General features: G+C 34.1%; 1 long non-coding RNA gene across 1 annotated transcript; it reads left to right on the forward strand.

Annotated features, from left to right (window-relative positions):
* Positions 1 to 7,131: 7,131 nt before the first annotated feature.
* On the forward strand, positions 7,132 to 8,387 carry LOC138899629 (uncharacterized). The gene is made up of 2 exons (XR_011411379.1): positions 7,132 to 7,316; positions 8,092 to 8,387. It is a non-coding gene; the product is annotated as an uncharacterized lncRNA (long non-coding RNA).
* The last annotated feature ends 10,692 nt before the right edge of the window (positions 8,388 to 19,079 follow it).

Genomic DNA, 19,079 nt, shown 5'->3' on the forward strand with positions numbered 1-19,079 from the left:
CAGAAAAAAGACATTGCATGTAATCTTGTTTAGTGCTAATTTAATTTGCTATCTCACATACTATTAACGTGTAACTATCTCAAGCCAGAAAATTAAAACAATAAGGTTACAGAGATTAAGTCATTGCAAGAATATCCACGTCCTACCCCTTTAAAAAAACCAAAAATAAAATCGTATTCGTCACATTAAAAAAAAATTAAATACTTATGTGCTACATGGTGAAAGACATGTGAGTATTAGATTGAACCGAAATATTTGTTGCTTTTAAGTGGTACCGCGTGAATATTGTGGAAGGAGTTTTTAACATAGCGATACTTACATGGCTATTTTATGCATATAATAGCTTACTAATTTAAAGTTTTCTAACTTTTCATTCTACTATATATAATGCTATAAGCATACTTGAGTCATTTTTCTGTTACAAAAATTAATTTTGTGAATGTGTGCAATAAAACTGAGAGTTGGACGACCAAACTTAAAATTATTCCGGACAAAGATAAAAGAAATTCTTCAATTTGAACTTTACATCACTAAGCATAGCTACTTTAATTTGTCAAAGGTCAAAGCAATCAGCAAAATTGCAACCAATAAAAAAGTCAAGAGTGTTAATCATGTTGTGGTTTTCTTTGGTGGCATAAAGGGTCCTATGACTCGGTAAAGTAACTTACAATAAAACATCATTATCAAATTTTAAGGAATCAATTAAAAAAATACTTCAAACCAAATTATACAATTAAAACTTAATAAACAAATTAAACATTGGGTTCATGTACCTATCTAAGTTTTTTCATGCATACAAGTCAGGCATATATTCTCTAATGATTGTTATGAACTCAATGCTAAGTCAAGTTCAACGAACTAAGTTTAAAGAGTTGTTTAAGCAGTTGGTTTACTGATTTTTGTATTTAAAATATTGAAGAACATGATATACTCTAGGATTTCATACCGTACAATAATATACATAGTTGTAGAGTTTCTCTCTCTTGACAATAAAAAGTGAACATTCTTTCAATAGTCATCAATAAACGAAACTATTGAAAGCAAAGGGAGGCTTTGCCTAATTGCGATTTACAATATAAAAATCGCATTCCTCAAATGCGACCTATAAATCGCACCGCCAGATTGTAATTTTTTTTTTTCTTTTATCCTATCTTTCTTTCTTTATCCAGATATAAAAATATGTTTTTTTTTGAAAAAATAGATTAATAAAAAAACAATGACATAATAATCTCTATATTATAAATCACTATGTAATTGTCTCTCTATGTTATTTACCATATAACATTATGTATATTATAATCTTTACGAAGGACTCATTAGTAAAGATAATCCTGATATGTCGCTTGAAATAATATGACATTTGGTCATATAGAATAATAACTGCATAATTAATACACTACTAAGATTTTTTTTGCTTGTTATATTTTTTTTTAGGAAAAATGCATAAGTATCCCCCTGATCTATAGCCAGATTCTCAACTACATACTCTATATTTGTGGGGGTTTTATTACCTCCCCTAAATTTTTTTAAAGTAGTATTATTTGTATCCTTAAACCTTACGTGGCAGAGTGTGCGTATTTCACTCTTCTTAGCAAGAAAAAATAATTTTTTAGATTTTTATTTTTGCCTTTTTACCATTTTTAGTGAGATATATAATTATTTTTTTCCTTTTCCTTTTTCTTTGTCTTTTTCTTTTACTTCTTTTGTCGTTTCTTCTCTAATTCCGACGGATATTCACTCGCTGGCGACTTTGTCTAACCATTCTTCTTCCATTTGTTTTCTGTTTATCTTCTTCCTCTTTCTATCCGTTTCACACAAAAATAAAACTCTCAACAAGATCTAATCATAAGCAAAATCACTCAGATTTGCCATCCCCCCCACTACTACTACTACTACTACCACCACTACTAGAAATTCGACAAAAATCGACCAAGGTCGACCGACCAACTTTGGTCAGTCAAAAAACCGACCAAAGTTGGTCAGTTTTTTTTAAAAAATAATATATATATATATATATATATATATATATATTTACGAAACCGACTAACTTTGGTTGGTTTTCTTTAGCACAAAAATGCGGAAAACTATTTTTGAGTCCCGCGAAATTTATGTTTCAAGAAACCGACCAACTTTGGTCGGTTTTTCAATTAAAATAAATAAAAATTAATATTAAAAAAAACCGACCAAAATTGGTCGGTTAATTCGGCGGGTCATTTAAAAAAACCGACCAACTTTGGTCGGTAATTTTACTTTTTAATAAAACCGACCAACTTTGGTCGGTTATTTTCGTGCGAAAATACGATTAAAGAATATAAATTAAATAAAAGACAGTCTTAAAACAAAATGTACCAATGGTCTAGTGGTAGAATATTATCCTGCCAAAGTATAGACCCCGGTTCGATTCTCAGATGGTGAATCTTTTTATTACATAATTAAAATACCGACCAACTTTGGTCGGTTTTTTTTGCAATATTTTTTTTTTGAATTTAATTGACCGACCAAAGTTGGTCGGTAATTTCCAACCAACTTTGGTCGGTATTCCTTTCCGGCCACAAAAATACCGTCCACAGGTAAATGATCGCGTTTTGGTCGGTTTTTGACCATTACCGACCAACGGTGGTCGGTTTTTTTGGTCGATTTTTACCGAATTTCTAGTAGTGCAAGAGGCCACCCTATACCCAATTTCAAAATCAACAGTAAGTCACCAAAATACCATTGAAGCACCAAGTTGAAGATAGTGTAACTAGCTTTTTAAGAAGATAAAAATTATTTAAACAACTCAGTAATTGCAGATACATTCTAAATGATTTGAGAAGTAAAATAATTTGTGAAGGATTCGGGGTTGTAGAATTTTTTTTTATTATCGGTCCATAAATTTGCAAGAAAAATAATCATGTTGTGAAGGAAGTTCCTCACCAGAAAGTTTTTCGACCATCGAAATCTATTTTTTCCGGCCAAATTTTGCAGAACTTTCATCAGCAGGTTCATCATATTAATAGCAAATCCCACCATTTATGATTATATTCTTCTTGCATAACTACAAACTAAACAATAATTTCAGATTTGATAAATAAAAAAGAAAAAGGACAAAAATAAATTAAAAAATTTGGAAAGAATTTTGTGGGAGTTGGGGGGGGGGGGGGGTCACGTTTAGGAAGAAGGTACGTAATTGGAGGAAGAGAAGGGAAAGAAAAAAAATAAAAAAAGAATAGAATAATAAAACAAAAAACAAGGGAAAGAATAAGAAAAGATTAAAAAAATTCCTAATGAAATGTACCTGACACGTGACTTCAACGATCAGCATATGATGTGGTTGTGGTGTAACGATTCGATTAATCGTTTCGAGAGTTGTAGCCTCATTTCCCCGTTTACTGCTTAATATATGCTTTACAGTTGTTATGTGACTTGCCGAGGTGATTAGTTTGGGTTCGGTGAGGTTTTAGGAATGAATTGGAACACTTAGTTTTAATTTTTAAAGTTTAAGTTGAAATAGTGTCCGGATGTCGATTTATATGTAAACGATCCCGGAATAGAGTTTTGATGATTCCAATAGCTCCGTATGGTAATTTTGGACTGAGGAGCATGTCCGGAATTATTTTTGGAAGCCCGCAGTGGAATTTGGCTTGAAATGGCGAAAGTTAATTTTTTGGGAAGTTTGATAGGGGAGTTGACTTTTTGATATCGAGGTCGAAATCTAGTTCTGAAAATTTTTATAGCTCCGTTATGTCTTTTATGACTTGTGTGAAAAATTTGAGATCAATCGGACTTGATTTGATAGGTTTCGGCATCGAATGTAAAAGTTGAAAATTCTTAAGTTCCTTAAGCTTGAATTGGGGTATGATTCGTGGCTTTAGCGTTGTTTTATGTGATTTGAGATTTCAACTAAGTTCATGTGATATTTTAGGACTTGTTAGTGTATTTGGTTGAGGTCCCGAGGGCCTCGGGTGAGTTTCAGATGGTTAACGGATCAAAATTTGGACTTAAATAGCTGCTGAAATTTTTCTGCTGGAAATCGAGGGCCAGAAATCGAGGATAGGATCGAGAGCAGCGCCTGAACAAAAACTTTAAGTTATAAAAAAAAATGGGCCTTCGTCCCATTTTCTATTTTTGACAAATTGGAGCTCGGGGAGAGGCGATTTTTGAGAGATTTTCAAGAAAAAACATCGGGGTAAGTGATTCTAACTCAGATTTGGTCAATATACACGAATATATCATTATTTTTATCATTTAATTAGTGTTTTGAGATGGAAACTTGGGGAAGATTGTAGAAATTTCATAAAATAATTTTTTGAGGTTTCGATGTCGATTCAGAGTCAGATTTGAGTGAAACTAGTATGGTTGGACTCGTAATTGAATGGGTTGTCGGATTTTGTGAGTTTTGTCGGATTCTGAGACGTGAGACCCACAAGCGATTTTTGGGTTAGATTTCAGATTTTGTTAGGAAAAATATATTTTCTTATGGAATCTACTCCTATAATTTGTAGTGATTGAATCAAATTAATTGTGATTAGATTCGAGCTAATCGAAGTCGGAAAATCGAGGAAAAGGTATACTAATTGACTGATTTAGCGTGGTTCGAGGTAAGTGACTTGTGTAACCTTGTGTGGGAAAATTTTTCTTGGGATTTGTATTGATATAAAAATGTTGATGTGTTGAAAGTCGTATACACGAGGTGACGAGTGTGTGCACGGGTTAAATGTGAAAGATTATGTCTTTAAATTGTGTAGAGCACTGTTGCATATTAATTAAATTATTTTATTATGTTATATTCATCATCATTAATATATTTTCGTATTTTAAATTTGGCTGACCTGTTCCTGCTAAGTGTTTTACCTGTTTAGTTGAAACTCTGTTCCTTTTGTTCCGTGCATTATTTGAAGGTTGGATTTCTGAATTTAAATATTATTAAAAATGAAGTATTTTATATTTAAAAATTTGATGTTAAGTCAAGATGGTAAATTTGTGAAATATTATTTTTGTTGAATATTTTGTGAAGATTTTTGTATTCATTGTGATTGAGCTGTGAGCTCCGTATTGTGAAAATAATAGATATTATTTTGCTGAATATTTTGTGAGACTTTGTATTCATTGTGATTGAGCCATGACCTCCTTATTGTGGAAAATATTCTTGTTGTTGATTTATTTTTGGTAAGTTGAAATATTTGGGCACTTGAGGTGAAAATTGTGATATATTGTGATATTGATACGCATGCGGTGGTATAAGGTCTGTGTGTTGAAACGCATGCGGTGAGATAAGGGTGGCTTGATACGCGTGGCTAGTAGGGAAACTATTAGAAGTCATGCGGTGTGATAAGAGTGGCTAAAACGTGGGATGCTATTTCGGGAAACATGTTTTCTTTAAAATTAAATGTGAAGGCTCCCGCGGTGATACAAGGAAATGAGATATTGTGAATTTATTTATGATTTGAGACTACGAGGCGATACCTCGGGAGTGCCTTTGTTGATATTTCTTTATGGCTGCATTGCCTTTGGTTATTTTTGGTGTTTTTCTTAAATTTGTAAATTTCTATTTCCCTTCCGCGAGGTATTAATTGCCCTTATTCTGTGTAGTTAAATTGTGACATACTACTTACTTGATTTATCCCCATTGTCATTATTGTTATTATATTGTTAAACTTTTTTCCTGTATTTTATTATTCTAGTAGGGCCTGACCTGACCTCGTCACTACTTTACCGAGATTAGACTGACCACTAACTGGGTATCGCTGTAGTGTACTCATACTACGTTTCTGTACATCTTTTTGTGCAGATCCAGGTACATCTTATCAGACCAGGCATTAGTGAATTAGTCGTACGAGGAGACTTTGAGGTGTATTTGCCAGCGTCCGTAAACTCCAGAGTCCCCTTCTATATTATTATGCTGTCTTCCTTATTTCCTTTAGACTCTTATGTATAGAGACATTAAGAATAAATTCTTAGAAGTTTGTGACTTATTCCTACCGGATTTTGGGAGTTGAAATTTTTAAATTTGCAGTTCTTATTTATTCGATTATTAAGGATTAAATTTCAGTTTATATTTAGTTATTCCGCATAGATAGGCTTACCTAGTCTTAGAGACTAGGTGCCATCACAACTTCCTACAGAGGAAATTTGGGGTCGTGACATGTGGCCTTTCAAAGGTGTAACAATTTTATTTTAAAATAGTTCAGGGGAGTAATAGGACCCCCGGAAAGAAAAAAATATGTATTTGGGACTTCGGTTATAGGTTGTGGGGGGGGGGGGGTGGGGTATATGCATATTTTTTTTAAAGACAAAATTCAATGAGAAAGTTGTCTAGTCTCGTAGATAAGTATTGCTTTATTTGATAATGTTCTTTCAAATAACATGATTTAGGGCGTTACATCCCGTACTTTAATATTAGGATAAGTCGTAGTAATCTGTATGAGCTTGAAGGGATTAAGACTATTCATGAGGTTATAAAGGATTTGTGACTATGTCATTGTAAGACCCCGTAAGTTTAACAACCTTGATACCGTTATATATATATATATATATATATATATATATATATGGTATTTTGAGTAGAACATTTTTTGTAAAACAGTTTAAAAAAATATATATATGATTTTATATAGTTATTAATATTACTACTTTCAATTATACACATAATATGAAAAAATTTATGAGATTTTCTTTATTGTAAAGATAAAAATTATTTTCTCACAAGAAAAGAAGGTTATCTTTTTACCATTTTAAGAACTAAGCGTACGAAAGTTTTTACTCGAGATTACGAAAATTAAAAGTTGAGAATATATATATATTTCTACATGGATGTTTTAATAAAATAATAGTATATGTATTTATTTTATATGGTACCACATGACGATTATAGTAAGTTATATAAAGTATGTTAAAAGTAAGTAGTATATTAAGTAGTGTGAGATAATTCTTAATTATGTGGGTAATTAGTTAATTATTAAATAATAGGACATTACCTAATTAATTAATAATTAGTGGTTAATTAATTAAAGTCTTTGGATAAAGACTAAAATCTTTGGACTCAAGGTGTAAAAAAACGTGGCAGCCCCCTCCCTTCTAATCAATGACTCACTAGTCATTTAAAATAGGTGTTACATTGTTAGAAGATAAAGTTCAATGATAGTTGATCAGAATATCACATTGTCTAACATAACTCCATTAGTCAAGATGAAAAAAATTGTGCATTAGCTTGGAGGATACATGCTTTCAAACGAATGGCTCATTCAAACAATCTTGCTATCCATTTTCACTATTAAGGACAAGCGTCGAACGGTGCCACAGAGATCAGGATCGACTTCCCAATCTCCAAAATTCAGGTTTACTTTTTGATCAAGCATGATCCATGTTTTATGTTTGCTACCTACAGTAGAAACCTTTTCAAAAAGCTCTACTCCCTTTCACCCACTAAAAATTTAGTTACTTCCAGAATATCATACAGATTGTTTCCAATTTTGATCCGCCGTTACGTATTTTATCGCAATTGACGTATATTAAAGGGATTGTCAAGAGAATCGGCTCAGGTATGTTAAGGCTATCCCTTCTTTCTTTTGGCGTGATCCGAGTAACGATATGTAAACGTAAAGTTATATCATAAGTGTTTCTACTCTTAGCAGTTAAGGATGTATATGTTCGTTATTCCTGTAAAATGATATTCAAGCATGTCTGAGTATGTCCCTACTCCATATTGATCTATATGATAGAAATGTTAATGCTTATAAAATAGTGATACATGTACATGCATCTTCATGCATTTACCATCGAGCTACGGCCGGTTGGGCAGTTACACATTTACCACCGAGCTACGTCCGGTCGGGCAGTCATGCATTTACCACCGCACTACGGCCGGTCGGGCAGTTACCACTGATCAGTTGGGCAGTTAACGCCACGAGAATGATGTAATCAGAACTACTATATTGTAGTTTTATTTATATATACGAATGGTTTTTATTCTATATGTTACGGCCCTCAGTGGCAAGTCAGAAGTTATAAGTTCACTCTTATCTCTCCCCGAGATAGTATCTTATCATTATTATTTTTCATTTCTGCCTTACATATTCGGTACATTATTCGTACTGACGTCCCTTTTCCTAGGGCGCTGTGTTTCATGCCACACAGGTGTAGATAGGCGAGGTGAGGACCATCCACTGTAGGCTGCCTTCAGATATCAACTTTTGGTTGGTGAGCTCCACATCTTCCTGGAGTATTGCCGAGTCACGTTCTATATATGTTACTTTGTTTTATGAGGATGTCGGGAACCCTGTTCCGACTTATATATTATGGTCATGTTTTCTTAGAGGTTTTGCAGACAGTGTCCTGTGTATAGTTTTAGGTATGACATGTCAACGGCCTCGTCGACCCCTATGTATCCATATAAATCATTTTTTGGATTAGTTATGTGAGTTAAGTTCTAATATTGTCAATTATATATATATATATATATATATATATATATATATATATATATATATATATATATAGATGTGGCCTATCATGGCCCGTGATAAGACTTATAAAAAGAAAAAGAAAAATAAGGTACGTGGCGCTCGGTTGAGTAGGTATCGGGTGCCAGTCGTGAACCTCTGATTTGGGTCGTGACATAGGGTGTGTTTGGTACGAAGGAAAATATTTTTCATGAAAAATGAGTGGTTTTATCACTTATTTTCTCTTGTTTGGTTGGTGAGTGGAAAACTTTTTCCGAAAAATATTTTTTAGTATTTGGTTAGAGAATAGAAAATATTTATTTTATTATACTCTCCTCACCCCTTTCCCCCAAGTCCACATGTTTCCTTGCTCCTCCCCTCCCCTCCCTCCAGAATAAAAAGAAAATACTCATTTATTGAAATGAAAAAAAAATCTATCTATAACATTAAAAAAATACACTATTAATAATATTTTTGTTTAGGATGGTGAGTGGGATGGGACGGGGGGTTAGGTGGTGGTGGGGGTGGGGTCGGTAGGTTGGGGGTGTGAGATGGATTGGTAGGCATGGGGAATTTGGTGGGGAAGGTTGAAAAATAGGAGCTTTGGAAAATGTTTTTACTTCTCTTGATAGAAAAAAAAAATTCCTCTAATTGGAAGAAAAATATTTTTCAAACCATTTAAGTCAACCAAACATGAAAAATTAAAAAATATTTTCCGAAAAATAATTTCTTTCCTACCAAATACACCCTTAGTTTTCAATTTTAGCGAAACAACCATTCTTCTTCTCTTTTCTTGTTTTTTGGTTGATCCATAACTTTAAGAATTACTAATAATAGATTAGACAGTCAAAATAAAATTAGATAACCTTAGACTAAATTGAATTTAGCATGTTTATTCCTTTATTTTGATGATTTTCCTATTTAAAATATCAGAGAGTTCTTGTTAAAATAATATTATATTTCTCATCAACTGTGAAAAACAAGAGTTAATCTAGAAAAGCTCCATCAAATTCTAAAAGTTGCAAATTGCAATAAAAGGCATAAAAAACAAAAATAGTAGAAATTGCACTTCAAAAACTGCACCAGTCTTGATAAATATATCAAATTGCAATAGCTACAAAAAATTATACCCGTAAATGTAAGTTCTCGTCAAATCTAACTTACAAATTTCGTAACTATTTGACTTTGATACCAAATATGTTAAAGTTTTTGCAAACTTAAGGGTATGTTTGGAAAGCCACCAGATAATTGGATTGTATCACGTTCAACAACGAAATTTTATTTTAATTGCATCACTCATTATATGTCAAGTTTGTTAGTGACTTATTATTTCTAATATTATGAGGTGTAATTTCAAAAAATAGAATAATAAAAAAAATAAAAAATAAAATATAAGCAATTACATGAAATTACAAGAAGCAAAAGTAGAGAAGTAAACGATAAATAATGTACAAAGTCAAATATATTTTAAATTTTCAAAAGAAATTAAAAAGTAAAAATAAAATTATTTAAAAAAAATAGAAATAAAAAGTTATAAAGAAGATAAATTAAAATAAAAACAAAAAAGAAAAAAACTAAAATGCAATATTGTAATTACACAGTATAATTAGCATCGATTCTCACTTCCCCTTAAGAATTAGAGAATGTAATTATACCGCTCCGATTACACCCAATTTCATAATGACCAAGTAATTACTTGGCCAAACAAATATCCCAACTGTGTAATTAAGCCAAATTACACTCAAATTCAATTGACAGGTAGTTTTCTAAACAGGGTAAGGATAAAAACTGTTGAGAGTCTAGTTTGAACATATCCTCAAATGGGACCATTTTTGCCATTTTCGGCTGACTCATACCTCGTATAAACTTAATCCGAGGTAGAGGGTTTCAGAAATAGCCACTAATAATCTTCATTGCCTTCTTCGCTGGCTATCAGAAACCATCCCCGCCCCCTTCCGACGAACGGAACTTCAATGCCAAGCTTCACGATCTCTGACTTATTCTTCTTCAGCAATGTTTTTTTGATTTTAGGTAAGTTTTTAACTAATCTATGATATTCTTTATTATTTTGACTTATGAAGACATTTTGTTAGTGTTTAAATTATTAAAAACTCATGAAAGATAAATGAATTGAATAGTTGGTATTCGGAGAATTAGTAGCTGTTTTGATTTTCCAAAAACGTTCTCAGAGAGTTTAGGTCGATTATTTGCAAAGGCCACAAATTTTATTCATAACAAGTACGGAAATTTAAAGAAACAACATAATAGCTCTAAGGCACTTCGATGTCGTTGTCTTCTTCCTCTTCTGATGGGATTCAAACCCAACTATAGTCATCATAATTAAGTACAAGGTTCTCCACAAGACCACAAGCTCTTTAATTTCTTAACAAGTTGCATCCAAATGCGACTTAGGTACAGCTGACTGCAAAAGCCTGAGCTATGTCTGAATTGACAAGTAATTTCACATAGTCGCAACTCGTGAATGCGTTTAGTACAAATATTCTGGAGTACAAGTCTGAAATCTTAAACATAAATCGCAAGCCATGAATGTGTTTCATTAGTCGTAATTTCAACTGCACTTAGAGTATGAATATTTTTTACAAGTATGAAAGTGGATATAAAAATAATGTGGTTACACTACTAAAAATCTGCTAAAAACCGACCAAATATTTCCGACCAACGTTGGTCGGTAAAAAAAAACGACCAAAAACCGTCCAGCTTGGATAGAAACTGGAATTTTTTTTTATATTTTTTTAAAAACTAAATACCGACCAACGTTGGTCAGTAAATTGGTCAACGAATTGACCCAACTGGTCAGACAAGAAAATTTTGGATTACCGACCAACGTTGGTCGATAATCTGGATCCAAATTTTTAAATTTTAATAATTATTTGATTATTTAAAATATTTTATAATATTTAAGAATTTATATTTAAAATTACCGACCAACGTTGGTCGGTTAATGTAGGGGAAGCATTTACCGACCAACTTTGGTCGGTAATTGTTATTTTCTGCAAAATAACCGACCAAAGTTGGTCGGTTATTACGTCAACATTGGTCAAACTTTCGAATTACTTTTATATTTACTATCTAAATAATATAAATGTAATTCGTTAACACTTTTGTAATACAAATAATGAATACACTAACATATACTATATATAACATGCTATTTTGTAAATTGATTCATCGATTTATAACTTACTTAGATGCATCGATGAATATTAAAAACAAAACGTTTGACCTATATCGACTAATAGTAAAAACAAAACGTCTCGACCTATATCGATTAATCTAGTTATGCCATGCATTATTAGTGATGAATGAATGAAAAATAAAAGAATTAATACTAAACATCTTTGACATATATATATATATATATATATATATATATATATGGATCACAAATTAAATAAACGAAAGAAGCTATTAGTATTAAGTAAACGAGTTAAATTAATAGGTCAAACATGGTCAAACTTTAACAAGCTATACATATACACACTAACATATACTATAACAAGCTATATATATAGTTAAAGTATTACAGTGAAGTGTGTTTGTGTGTGTGTGTGTGTGTGTGTGTATATATATATATATATATATATATATATATATATATAAGAACACGAAGCGCTAGGATCACAGGGTCGGGTTCTTTTAGGGATAGACTTGGGAAGATACTAATTAGTATATATACTTTATCATCAAATATATCTATTTGTAAATTGATTCATCGACTTATAACTTACTTAGATGTATCGATGAATATTAATCGATGATTCATCAAAACGTCTCGACCTATATATCGATTAATCTATGTCATGCATTATTAGTGATGAACGAATGAAAAAAGAAGTTATTAGCATCAATTACCATATAGTGTATGTGTGTGTGAGAGAAATTACTCACATACTTAATTATAACTTAGAAAATTTACTTAGATAGATGCTATTATAATTTATTAAAATTAAATAGTTAATATAATTATTTATAAAGATTATGCTTATAGTTTATAATTATTTATAATAATTGCATAGTTAAATAAAATAAATGCTTGTAGTTTATAATATTTTTTTTTATAGTTTATCATATTTTAAGAAAAAAAACACAAAAAAAAAAAGTTTTTTTTTTTTTTAAAACCGACCATTCGTTTTTTGGTTAAACGGTCAACACTTAATGTACCGACCAAAACTTCCGACCAACTTTGGTCGGTAATTCTGAAATCAGAATTGAAAAACGGGGGAACCCCCATTTCTCTCTTATTTTCCCCTCTTCTTCTCTATTTCTCTCACTCAAAACCTTCCCCTCTCCTTCTCTATTTTTCTCACATAAATCCCATTCCCCACCCCGCGACGCCACCGCCCAGCCGTCGCCGTCGCCGCTCCGTCGCCGTCGCCGCTGCCACTGCCACTGCCGCCCCTCTCCTTCTCCATCTCCTAAAAATTCTAGGTTTGAATTACAACCCATTTATTTATTATTTCTAGGTTTTGCTAATTAGTTATGAATTAGTTTCAATTGATTAGTGTTTCAATTATTTGAACATTATATTTTATTGAGGATTAGGGTTTAGGTCTTGTTTTAATTAGTTTTGTTAATTAGTCAATTAGTTATGAATTAATTTTAATTGATGAGTGTTTCAATTTTGAGTTTGTATTGTCTTGAATAGTTTAGTTAGAATTGAATTATTAACTTTGTATTGTCTTGAATAGTTTAGTTAGAATCTAGGGTTTACGATTTGTTCTTGTGAATCGAACTTTTAGGGTATGTGTTGAATTTCTTTAGTTTAGTTAGTTTATGTTTAAACTCGTAGGATATGAATTGAAATTTTAGTTTTTAGGATTTGTTCTTGTGAATTGAACTTTTAGGATATGAATTTAACTTTTAAGATATGGATTGGACCTTTTGGATATGAATTGAACTTTTAGGATATAAATTGGTGTAATTAGGAGCCAATTATTATCTTGAATTAACTAAAAAAGATATAATTAATTTATAATTATAGAATAAATTAATTTATTCTTGTTTTATTTGTATAGATGGAACATCGTACTTGGATGTACAATAGGAATTATCCTAATCGACGAAGATTGCGAGAGGATTTTTTAGAAGGGATTGATGACTTTATTAGACATGCAATGTCACTTCCACCATACCAAAGTGAAGGACTAATTAGGTGCCCTTGTGTCAGGTGCGATTGTATGAAGTTTAAAAAATCGGAGGAAGTTAAGCTTCATCTTTATAGGAAGGGGTTTATAGAGATCGGAGAGATCGATGGTAGCCGTGGGATATTTCATAACATGGTTGTTGGTAAAAGTAGTATGTCGGTGGAGAATACAAATATTGATTCTAGAATTCAGGATATGGTTGCGGATACTTTTGGGATGCACTTCGGGGATGAGCCCAATGAAAATGTTGAACAAACTCCTAATGATGACGCAAAACGTTTTTATGAACAGTTAGAGGAAGCTAGTCGTCCACTACGTGAAGGAAGTCCGCACTCTGAGCTGTCTGTTGCAGTTAGATTACTAAGTATCAAATTTGATTGGAATATTTCTCAAGCAGCCATGGACTCTTTCATTGACCTTATGAGTGAACTAGTTGACCCTAATATCAACTTACCTGGTGATTTCTATAAGGCAAAAAGATTGGTTTCTAAGTTAGAACTTTCGTCAATGAGAATTGATTGTTGTGAAGATGGTTGCATGTTATATTATAAAGATGATGCAACTTTAGACAGTTGTAAATTTTGCGAAAAGCCTCACAGCCATCTGCATCGCAGCCATCTACATCACATCCACATAGATCACATCCCTATATATCACAGCCACATGGATCGCATCCATCCATATCACAGCCACTCAGGTCATAGCCATCGATATCACATCCACTTGGGTCGCATCCAGCTATGCCGCAGTCACAGGGATCACAACCATCTTCATCATCGACTCCATCTATTGTAGGCCTTCGCCTGCGAGGCAGTAGCTCTGACCCGCCTACACCGTCTTCACATGCCTCTGATACACATGCTTCGGATGGTGATGACGAGGTAGTGCATTATGATCGATATGGCATGATCATCATAGTCCCTGAGGATGATGGGTAAGTGTTATTCATTATTTTTGCGTCTATTGATTTGTAACATTTTTACTAAGATATTAATGTGTTTTTATTGTTAAATTGCAGGTTCAGGCCGGGGAATAAGACTACGAAGATAATCACCAATGCCATCAAAAAGCTTTATGATGGCCCTTATGCGACTTGAACTGATTGCCCATTCTCACTGAAGGAGCAAATTTTCAATCAATTTAAGGTATAAATGTTCTTTTAAACAGTTTAATAATTTATATTTATGATGTTTCCATATAATATTTAACTTTTGAAATACAGAGCAAGTGTGTATGGGAAGACCACTATAGCGCGGAAGTGGCTGCAAATATTCATCATAAAGCTCGCAAGAGATTGGCGAATGCTTTCTCGGATGCTATAAAGAAGAACAAGAGGCCTGGCTGGTTACTTGAGAATTTGTGGAATGATTTGCAAAGGCAATGGCTTACCGCAGAGTTCTTAGAGAGGAGCGAAAAAGGAAAGAAAGCTCGCGCATCCGACAAGGGAGGCTCCTTGCACACTGGAGGTGCGATCAGCCTAGGGACAATAAAAAGAAGATTGGTACGTAATTGCTTAAATTATTTTATTTTTCTAAGTATATCTATTCTGTTTATTAACTAAATTAATTTATTTTCAGGAAAAAAACTATGGGCGTCCAATGAGTCATGATGAGCTATTCAAGGAGATGCATATTGTGAAGAAGAAGAAAGAGGGGATCAAGATAGGTGGGTCGAGGACTGGGCCTCGACTACATATGTAAGCTTTCAATTTTCTTTAAATATTATAATTTACTTTTATAAAATTTTTGAAATACTGATTTAATTTAAAATAATATAGGGTCGCTACCAAAGTAACGTTGAGAAATTCATCCGTAGTCATCCAGCTGGTGAATCGGGTGAGCCAACCCAACCTTCGGACGAGGATGCTGAAAGAATATGGTTGGCGTCTGTTGGCGGTCCAAAATGGGGGAAGGTATACGGGCTTCCTACTATAAACTTTCATCGCTATAAGTGTGGAATGCGAGGAATAGGGACTTCCTCGCAAGGCGAACAACTTAATAGGGAGAGTCTCTCCGCTATGCGGGAGATAGTGACAAAGCTCACATCCGAGCTAGAAGCGGCCAAGGAAAGAGAAAGACTTAGAGATGCTCAATTCCTTGGCATGCAAGCTCAGATCAGAACTCTCCTATCTAGTGGAGCTTTTCCGTTGCCCCGATCTCGTGAGTGATCTCCAGAAGGTCGACCTCCACGTGATCGTTCCTCCCGTCCTGCTCGTGATCGTTCCTCCCGTCCTCCCCGTGATCGTGTTTCCCGTCCTCCACAAGACCGTTCTCTATATCGTCTTGTAAATGAAAGTTCATCAGACGGTGATGATGATGTTGTAGAAAATATCCCTTGACTTTTATATACTTTGAACTAGACAAATAGAACCAGTTTTGAACTAGTTGTAATTAGTTTTAACTTGGTTTTAGATTTTTATGTTCAATTGAACTTTAATTTGTTAGTTTTAAAGTATTTATTGAATGTTTTGGTTGTTGTTGTGTTATTGTTGTGTTGTTGTTATTGTTGTTGTTGTGTTGTTGTTATTAGGTGTATTGGTATGCTGGCAGGTGGTGTAGCTGCCAAAACAAGCATTTTATGCTAAAATTAAACCCAAAAAAATCGACCAAAGTTGGTCGGTTTTTAATAAAAAAAAAAAATTATTCCAAAATACCGACCAAAGTAGGTCGGTTAATGACCATTGAATTCCCAGAATTCAACATTACCGACCAACTTTGGTCGGTATTTTGCCTGCACTGTTGAGATTACCGACCATAGTTGGTCGGTAATGTTTAATTTTAATTATTTTTAAAAAATATATATTTTCAATTACCGACCAAAGTTGGTCGGTTATTTTAAATTTTAATAATTAATAAAAAAATATAATTTAGTTAAACCGACAAACTTTGGTTGGTAAAATTAAATTAATAAAATATATTTTCGACCAAAGTTAGTCCGTAAGTACTTAAACTTATTAGATGGTCGTTTTAAGCTACCGACCAAATTTGGTCGGTAAGCGATTCAGACCATAAAAACACCGTCCACACCCTAATGGTCGCGTTTTGGTCGGTAATTGGCCATAATCGACCAACTTTGGTTATTTTTTTTGGTCGGTTTTTAGCGAATTTCTAGTAGTATTATTTGATTTAATTGGATAAACTGAATTCTCGTGGTGATATTTCTCCCACTTTTTCTTTTCCCCCAGTCCTAATTGTGGTGTCTCTCTCTTATTTCTCTTGTTCTATTTTAGTAACCAAGTCTTGAATCTGCAGGTGGCTGAGAGCGCTTTGTTCCTCTGGAAAAATGATCATATTGGGAACCTAATCAAACAAAATCATAAAGTTATATTGCCAATAATCTTCCCTGCTTTGGAGAAGAATGCTATAGGCCATTGGAATCATGCAGTAAAAAGTTTGAAGTTAAATGTTTGCAAAATCTTCTCTGACAGTGATGCTGAACTCTTTGAATCGTGCTTGCACAAATTTGAAGTCAGGTCTGCGAATGTATACGGTAAAAACAGGTTAGTCCTTCGTACGAACTGGTTGAAAAGGTAATGCATTGGATCGGAGAAGTGTCTTCATAATGTCATGTTGAGGTCCGAAGTCAGGTCACCAAGCTTCGAGCCCTAGGTCCCGATCAATGTCGAGCTCGATATCATTATCGAGCTCGAATCCAAATCGAACTATGATGCAAAGTGAATTTATCGAGCTTGTGAGACAGAGACCGACCAACACTGACTCCGAATCAATACAAGGATCCAAGTCAGAATCGAGCTCGAGTCAAGATCGAGAGCTCGAGTTCAAGCTCGAGTCAATATCGAGCTCATAGACAAGAGCCGTTGCAATTCCACTAGAGGAGAGAATCCTGGCAGGAATTATGGAAAAACTGATTTATCATGGGTCTCCCACTATGTATTTGTAATTATATCTAAAGTAGGATCCTTTCACTATAAAGGGGATGATTATTATTTCTGTAAGGACCATGTTTTGACATACATTATAACTGAGATATCATACACTCATATATTGAAGGGTTATCTCTTTTTTAGCTTCATAGATTGATTCATCTTTGCTTAATCCATAAATCATTTTCTTCTCAACTTTGCTTATTTTTCATTCTCTACAGTCAAATACTCGATATTTCTATTTATACTTACGATTTGTGTCTAGGTACATCACATACCCTTAGAACTACGTACAAATTTAACTCTATCTATTTTTCGGGTAAACAGTTTGGCGTCCACCGTGGGGCTAAGGATAACAATGGCAATTTGACACGAATCTCTGAAATACTGGCCGTTTCACGCTTATTTTGAAGCATCTCTGATTTCAGATTAGCAACAGCGAACTCCCGATCAATAGCCTTGCCTATCGACAACGAAGCTGGCCTTCAAGATAAGAACAATAACTTGGCGCCCGGTGGCGGAAGGCCACTCATCAACACCGTTGGAGCTCGAGTTGAAGTACCATTGGACGTTAACTCACATGTGGCCATCGAGGCAGACCAATGTTCTGAACCTGAAAATAGCATTCATGGTGGTACTCGATCTGCAGCTCGAGATACCCATAACGTTGAAGAAAACGGAGTCAACTTGCGTATGATTTTCGAAATGTTGCAAGCTCAACAGGTAGCAATAGCTAAGTTGCAGAGTCAAACCCAGATGCCGAGCAGGCCGGATCCCAATCCGCCCCGGGAAGTCACGCACAGAACAGAACCAGCTATAGTGAGGTCAAATGAGCAAGAATTGGGGACTAATCCCAAAATTGTTAAGATGTTCGAAGAACCGACAAAACGAATAGAATCAGGAGAAAAGAGGATCGAAGAAAATAACAAAAAGGTGAAAACGTACAACTCCAAGGTTGATCAGATCCCGGGGGCACCCCAGATATTGAACGGCTTAGATTCCGAAAAATTCGTATAGAAGCCTTTCCCCCCGAGCGCGGCCCCTAAACCAATCCCAAAGAAGTTTTGCATGCCCGAAATTTCTAAGTATAATGGGACGACCGACCCCAACGAACATGTCACCTCTTACACATGTGCCATTAAAGGAAACGATCTAAAAGATGATGAGATCGAATCTGTATTATTGAAAAAATTCGGAGAAACCCTGTCGAAGGGGGCAATGATATGGTATCATAATTTATCATCTAACTCTATTGATTCTTTTGCTATACTTGTAGATTGTTTTGTAAAAGCACATGCCAGGGCCATAAAAGTCGAGACCCGAAAGTCGGACCTATTCAAGGTAAGACAAAAGGATAAGGAGATGCTAAGAGAATTTGTATCTCTTTTCCAAATAGAACGAATGGATCTACCACCAGTCACATACAATTGGGCTGTTCAAGCTTTCACTCAAGGTCTGAACGAACGAAGCTTGATGGCTTCATGATGGCTGAAGCATAACTTAATCGAATACCTAGCTATTACTTGGGCCGATGTGCACAATCGACATCAATCTCAAATAAGGGTCGAAGACGACCAGTTGGGTTTCGGGTCCGGTTTTAAAAGGGATACC

The sequence above is a fragment of the Nicotiana tomentosiformis genome, chromosome 9 (assembly GCF_000390325.3).
Source record: "Nicotiana tomentosiformis chromosome 9, ASM39032v3, whole genome shotgun sequence".
Taxonomy (NCBI): domain Eukaryota; kingdom Viridiplantae; phylum Streptophyta; class Magnoliopsida; order Solanales; family Solanaceae; genus Nicotiana; species Nicotiana tomentosiformis.